The sequence below is a fragment of the Saccoglossus kowalevskii genome, chromosome 16 (assembly GCF_978046115.1).
Source record: "Saccoglossus kowalevskii chromosome 16, keSacKowa6.1, whole genome shotgun sequence".
NCBI classification, from domain to species: Eukaryota; Metazoa; Hemichordata; class Enteropneusta; family Harrimaniidae; genus Saccoglossus; species Saccoglossus kowalevskii.
The window spans coordinates 13,045,853-13,053,781 of record NC_140656.1 but is presented as its reverse complement, the minus strand read 5'-3'; the positions used below and the strand labels follow the sequence as shown (position 1 = coordinate 13,053,781).

The window sequence follows — 7,929 nt, the reverse complement described above, 5'->3', positions numbered from 1 at the left end:
TCAGGATTCACACTTTTTTAACCAGTACGTTCTTATTACTTCATCACTGACAATGAATGATAAATGTAAATGTATAATAACGTGGTGATTTCGAGCCCTGTGTATAGAAAGTGTGAGTCTGGAATGCTGTGCCGAGTTGTACGCATTGTCACGGGGCATAGAAACTGTATCACGTACTGTCAACCGTATACAAACTATGCCACATAGAATGCATACCTGGGATTAGATACCCGGATGTTGAAGTCTTCTTTTTGTGTTCTTCTTAGCATGCGAAATCATACATGTACTACCGCTTACCTGTATATGAGATGAACAACAATATAATGTAAAATACTTTATTTTAGCTGGAATTTATTTTCACTGAAAAGACTTTTTGGGTGTTTTGTATGGAATTTATTTTCACTGATTTTTGATGAGTTGAATGCAAAATATAGGAAAAAAAAGTATATTCGCTGCATTCTATTTTCACTGAATCATTCCTACAGTGAAAATAGCGAAAATAAAGTATTGTACAGTATGTACAATGATCAAAGTTTAGCGCTAATCGGAAGCATGCATGCGAGTTAGGTTAAAGTAGGCATGATGAAAACCTAAAAGGAAATGTTAACTCTTTCTTTACGGTATTAATAAAGCATTATTCTATTCTATCTATTCTGATGAGTATGCATACTTCGGGAATAGAGAAGTCACGCTTATGTTCATTTCTGAGTTTTTGTAAGTATCAGCCGGATTCACGTTCATAAACTGTGGAGCTAAATGTTCGTGTATAATATTCCCCTACATGACTCTGCTTTCATCACTTCAGTTTGCAGGGGTCGCCACTTTTTCCGCTTGCAAAGCGTCGTTGTGTTACACATGAACCAACGTCATCGAACACTACAACACCCCGATCGCCGGTCCGATCAGTAAAATATGATGACTCCGTATGACTCCTTTCCAAAAAAAACAAAAACAAAAAAAAACCACAAACAATTGCCGACATTTTTGTAAAATGCGTCCACTGTCTCAATAGAGATAAAATACAATGTTAAAATATCTGACTTGGACATTTTGTGGAATAGCTATTGATAATACATTATGCGACACACACACACGTATACTAGTATAGTCTGGCAAAAGTTCCAAGATGAATTATCGGGTAAAAAGGTATTGCGAAGGGGGGGGGGGCATATCCCATACAAATCAAGTGTGTTTTTTTCTTCACAGAAAAGAGACTTTATAACCCGGCTTATGTATGATAATATTCTATGATGAAAACTTTTTTCATCATAATTTAAGAAATGTAAATTTTGTTCAGACTCAGTTATTGTAAACGAAGCCGATGCAAAACGTTGAATGTATCTTGATATTTCAAAATTGTATGCACATGAGCTCATAGTTTTTCAATTATGTCCCTGTCTTACTTCATAATGCGCTAACTACATCTACTAACGTTCGCCGTATTTGCTCTATTTTCTTCGGCGAAGTCTGATTGGTGTTTTACTAGTAAATATTCAAATTTGATCAGTAATTAACGGATAACCAATTATTAGTATGTTTGTTAGTTGTGCATTTTATATTAAGCAGGCTCCGTACAGGCAACCAGAAGGGTTTCAGTGTAACATGGTATTTTCTGTTTGAAATCGTCTTCAAATATTCAATCTTGCTTGTATGCGAAAAATGCATTCGATGCGCCAGGAACCAACATCGAACGAGACCTAAAAGTCAAGTTGATGACGCAGTCGAACCGAATCATTACGAGCTTCATAAATCCACAAAATGTATATTGTAGAATTGAAATGAATGCGTTTGTAATAACTAATTGATTTATTTTGTGGCACTTCTCTCCGGGAACATCCGGGATACTAGGAACTTGCGGCTCCGGGGTCTTCAGTGTGGCTGGGCACCATCATTCCGGCCACAATTCTAGTATGCAGTCAGTCAGTGTTCGGTTTTAGTCGACCGTGGTCAGTGGAAACGTCGGTTTCATTTCGAAGACATGTAGACATCTTGAAATGTAGTGCTTGCACATGCTTGTCTAGTAGGTTCTAGTGCAGAATTCCAAAAACTTGGCGTTGAGCGTTTCGCATATTCTGAATGTCTGGGTCTGGAATGATAATGATCCAAGAGTACAATTAACAATTCAACTGTAAGTGAAACACGCTATAGGCTCTGGGGAAGTTTTTTTTTTTGGTCTGGGGCTTGATCGTGGGTTTGACCTATATGATTCAAATATCTCGGGGACGGATGTGTTCAGAACATGCGTAACAAATAAGGGGATTTTGAAAACACAATCTCCGCTGAGAACATTTTGAAAACGAATTCTACATATTTGTACCAGTTCAAAAATGGATTGTTCGTCTCCATACGAAATAAAAAAAAACGAAAAAACTGTTAATATGTGATCTTATTTTCAAATAATTTCATCTATGATGTTGGTGTCCGGGGGGTGTTGTGTTGTAATTATGGGTCCTGCATACTACGTTTGTTATGTGAAATCTAGGTACCCAAATAATACACAAGCACATACAGTGAACAAAATACAATAATAAAAAAAATACATTGTATTTGTTTATTTATTTGAAAAAAAAAACAGAATAAAATACATAATCGACTCGAAAATAAAAAAAAATAGAAAAAAGCAAGTTTCGTATACAGTGTAAAATATTCTGCTTATAGACTTAGTGGCCAGCAAACTGTACTTGCGATTATTATCGTGTTTTAATATTGTGTCAATTTTATCTGTACACAACAAACTTTTAAAATACACTAATATTCAGAGCGTAACGGATAAGATCATAACGCCGCTATGACGAACATGCAAATCTGTCATTGAATTGTACAGCGCATGCGCAAAATATCCGCCATATTGGATGGTCAATTTCCAGGGAGGAGTGAAACATTCTAAGTTTTTAGTTGAAGAATTCGGCAATTTCTCTACCTTTTGCTGCTCAATTTGATGTATTTCACACCCGTGAGTATAGCACACACTTCTCTAGTTTGTAAATATGTCTTTGTATTCCTATCGATTGCCGTATTTTGCGTAAATAATGCTTTCTTAGTCAAAGACCTCATCTCCGTTTTGTAGATCTCTGGATTTCACGGCGATCATTCAATCAATCAAGTGATCCAACCCCTGCCCTGGAGTTGTTTTAATTTTAGCTAAATCTTACGTTCTTTTGCATTACATCGACATCGGCACGATCATGTATATGACCCATTGCAAGATGTTATTTTTGAGTTCGTCGATCCACGAATCATTTTGAATAAGCTTTACGTTAAAGTGCCAAGTTGTTGATGTTTTTTTTTTCTGTGTGTGTAAAGTCCGGGCGTTTACACACGTTTTTATGAAAGAATTAAATATGAAGACGGCCGGCGATCGACCCGGGCGCCGATCGGATGTCATCGGGAAGTCTTGTCATTTGTCAAATATGCACATCGGATGGCCACAGTTGTGAAACTTGAAAATCAGGAAGAAGCCCACATGTTTGTGTACATTTGTCTTGCAATGTCTTGCATTTCCTCTGTCCAGTTCCGCCTGTTTTGAAAACTGTCACTGTTGTATTTGATAACCGGCTCCGGGATTAACTATAATAGTTTGACGGTTTGTAATCATATTTTACGTTGTTACTTGTTTTTTAACTGCCGTAATTTGGAACTTGTGGAGAATTGTTTGTCATCGGCACTGTCTGGTTTGGAAGGTCACCAGGGAATGCTCATTTCCAGTTGGCCGAGCGGCAGACAATACTAAATCTGTTACCCCATGGGGCTTCATAGCCAGACCCATGTCCAGTGGTCTTTGCCTCATCATTGATTGCGGTCTTGATAAAGCAGGATAATGTTATTTTTATATAAAACTGAATGTGCACAGTAATTTATATATTTTAACTTATATATTTTTTTCTTTTTATATATGAATGTTTAAAAAATAAATAAATTAGTGTACATTTATGTCAGTGTCATAATGTACAATGAATGACTTACTTCTCAGTCATGCAAATTATGTAACCTTGTTTACTTATACTTGTTTGGAGTTGAATAAAGCAGTTCTTAGTAGTAGTAGCTAGAGACAGTGTCTTTGTCAATTACTAAACATAACATGACAGTCAGCTTTCGAACTTGATTGACTCAGACCACAACCCATGCCCAGACCCAAAATATTCATGCAAATCACATTAAATTGTCATTGTTTCGCTTAATAACAATTCTAGCAAAAACAGACTGGAAATAGTCGTTTTCACTCACAAAACAAGTACTTTCAGGCGAGATTCTATTTCTAGTAAAAATATTGTATATGACGCCACATATTTTAAATTATTTTATTGAAAATATTGTGAAACAGCTGATGACACAGAACAGTGATTGACCTGGATTTAAGAGAACTGCCATTACCTATTTTATTTTATTTTATTTTATTTTATTTTCAAATGTATCAGCTAAAATTAAGTACCTTACCGCTTATGCTGTTAATGCAAAAAACAAAATGATCAGATTTGAATATAATTATTGAAATATTCAAGCACTCTGTACATATATATAGAATTTGTTTTTTGACCTGTTTGACATGTATATCAGGTAGAAATAGCTTTTATCCATGCTCCATGTCTGATAGGGGTTAATTACTGATCCATTATCTTATTAAAAAGTAGTTTTCTGGCCTTGGTGGTCGAAAATATTCAGATATTGTTACCTCAGTAGTTGTTTGTTAATAGACTCTGTTTTCTATTGTCTATGGTGTGTTAGGTAACAAGATAGACCAAAGAAAAGTAGATTTTTTACAATGTGATAGCCGTGTTTACATTTTAAATGGAGAGATTGGAGAGCCTGTTGTGAAGAGGTCAATATGTGGCCCCCTTGATCTCTTATGATGTAAGCATGTGAGAAATACACAAGAGGGTTGCTTAGTTTACAATCAAATAGCAGGCCTTGAGTAAAGTAGCAGGCATGTTTATTTGTGTACATGTGTTATTGTATATATACTAAGTATATGATGCATATGTTATTATCCCCTACTCCAGGTGTTGTCCAGATTTTTAATTGTAAGCTTGGTGTGACTACTGTAAAATGACTAATTTTCACTGGGTTTAAATTTCACTGATTTGACATTTCAGGCATATTCAGTGGGTTTTAAATTCACGGTTTTATCATTTAGATAATGTGTTCTATGCTCAATTTTATATATTCACTGGGTTTTAATCTGGCGCATTTTCCAGTCAGCGAAATAAGCAAAATTAAAACCCAGTGAATAATTATAAACCCTTTTACAGTATTGGTTAAAATGTGCGAAACAGGAGGTTGTTGAACTGGCAGGATGGGGCGGGTTGACTGACTGACTGACTCATGGCTGTTAGCGCATTGGTTTGTTCAGTGTACTGTAAGCATCAGAATGTTATTTACGCTGTTTTTTGTTGACTGTTATTGTGTTCACTTGACCTGAATTCTTAATTAGTTTATTTTTTTAAAGCCGGAAGAGTCGTGTATAAGTAACCCCCAAATTCTGGCGACAACAGCGACTCGCTATTGAAGTCTCAGCTGAAAATTGTCCACTTAATGTTGAAAGCAATTATCGGGTATGCGTTCCTTGGGTTAGTTGAGTGACCCTTCCTGTGTGTATGTTTGCTAATGCTGACTGTGACAGGAAGTAGGGTTTTTCATCTTTTTTTTTTTTTGTGGTTCAGCATTTATCTAAACTTTAATCATGTGGCAATCATTCCAGTTTGTTTTATTCTCACTGGGTGAGTAGTAGGCATCTGGAAAATAAAATATTTATTAATAATTAACTCTCAATTAAAGAGCCATAAAAGCACAAATAACTGTGTCACCCTGCTGCCTTAAAACTCAAGGTTACTCTTGGTATGGTTTCTGATTCCAGTTTTGTTTTTGTCTTAAATTTAAAAAAAAAAATATTTATGATTGATGAGTAATTGTAGGCTCGTTAGGATTACGTATAGAATGTAATCATAATATAATATGTGCGATTACAGGAAATGCCTCTCCTCATTGTGTTTGACATTATGACATTAGTGTATGGTATTATTTGTATTGTATTACTAATGTTTCTGGTTCTGTATGGAAGGTTTTTTTTTATTTATTTTTTTTTAATTTGGTTGCATTTATCAAATGGGGGTTGCGTAGAAACTTGCGCATACTGGTACCGTGCTTGACATGTTTGTATGATAGAGGCTGACCATAACCGTTTATAACGAAATTGTGCTTAAACCGCAGCTCTTCATTCCCCGGGATTGCACCTTGGAATCATGGTATACTATTGTTTCCTAATTGTGATTTTGAATTCAGAAAGCAAATAAACTGTTCAATAATTATTCGTCTCGTACAAGTTATTCAACTGATGACGAATTGACTTCAGTCAGTAAAAGTAGGAATATAGATTCTGAAACATGAAATGAAATGAAGAGGTGACTTCCTATTCACAATAATAACAGCTTAGATTTAGGGACATGAATTTTGTTGAATTATTAAGTCTGGATTTCCAGCGACCATTAATACCACTTTATATTTCCACTTGACTGTTTTTTCGATAGAATGGCAGAGCAGTGAAAGGAATTTCCATGGGACATATTTTTTTCCTGAATTCAGACAACATAACTTTGAGCTAAAATAAAGTAAATCACAGTAATTAGAAGCAGATAGTGCTTTATGGCTGTGACATTGAACATGATCTGAAGTGACAAGGCACTAAACTTGTTACATTTTCAATTGCCATGCATTTAGCCATCCTTTCAGCCAGACTGACTTCCACGTCTAATTCTAACTTGTGGCCCTAGGGGTCAAGGTAATCTCCTATTCAATGTCTAGTTACTTACATTAAGGATGTAGTCGGGAAGTCTGGAAAAATGCAATAGTTGAATATATATATATGTGTAATATGGTATTAAGTATAATGTGGAATACGTCTTTTTAAGGTATCGTGTTATTTTAGGTAATTCTGCCATATTTTCGTTAATTTAGCGCATTGTTAATTTTATAAGGGGTACGTCGAATGTTAGTTGCAGCGTTCTTCCAAGGAAAATAGCATAGTGCAGTGAGTAATTTGCATAATAAATTAATATAATATGGTAATCACCTTTATATATTCAGTGTTATGACTAAGCTCTATTGTATACTGTGAAATACTTTATTTTAGCTGGAATTAATTTTTGCTGAAAAAACATTTTTCATGATTTGTATAGAGTTTAATTTCACTGATTTTTGATGAATGTAAAACATAGGAAAAAAGGTATATTCGCTGGATTTTATTTCCACTGAATCATCCCTTCAGTGAAAATAGTGAAAATAAATTATTTTACAGTATCCTGAATTAGGGAGGTGGTGGGAGGCTACTCTATAATGATCTGGGGAGAAATCTGAGCTGAATTAAGTCTTTGATAACTCATACAATTGCATAGATACATGTAGATATATTTTTAAGGATTTTCTTATGTCAACAATTTTTAAATCTCCTTAAAAAATTTGAATATGTCTTAGTACATTATGTATATTGCAAACCAGTACCAGTAAACTTTGACAAAATTTGAATATTCGAGATGAATGAAAATTAACCACTCCAAGAATCTTTTGCAGTGAAGGTGTTGATGCCTTTATAGTACAAGTCACCTGATTGGCCCCTATTGATTCTAACAACATAATGGGAGATTGGTTGATTATAATACATAATTTTGCATACCAATTGTCAATACTAAATTGCAGCAATGCAAATATTTTTAGTCCCCGTTCGGACGCAGTCCGAAAACGGGGACTTATGTTTTGACCTCCGTGCGTCTGTGCGTGCGTGCGTATGTGTGTGCGTCGGACATGTATCTTAGAAATGCCTGGACCAATCACAATCAAACTTCACACATACATCATACATGATATTATACATATGCACGTCAATTTGTTTCACGATCTGATTTAAGATGGCCGAATGGCGGCCATTTTTGTGCTAAAAAT

General features: G+C 35.1%; 1 protein-coding gene across 2 annotated transcripts in view; it reads left to right on the top strand.

Annotated features, from left to right (window-relative positions):
- Positions 1-2,844: 2,844 nt before the first annotated feature.
- Positions 2,845-7,929, top strand: part of LOC100371895 (serine/threonine-protein kinase TAO1-like) — a 38,090-nt gene continuing 33,005 nt past the window's right edge. For both annotated transcript variants that reach the window (XM_085491082.1, XM_006824268.3), the window contains exon 1: positions 2,845-2,953. The gene's annotated coding sequence lies outside the window, so the exon portion shown is untranslated. The remainder of the gene's footprint in view (positions 2,954-7,929) is intronic.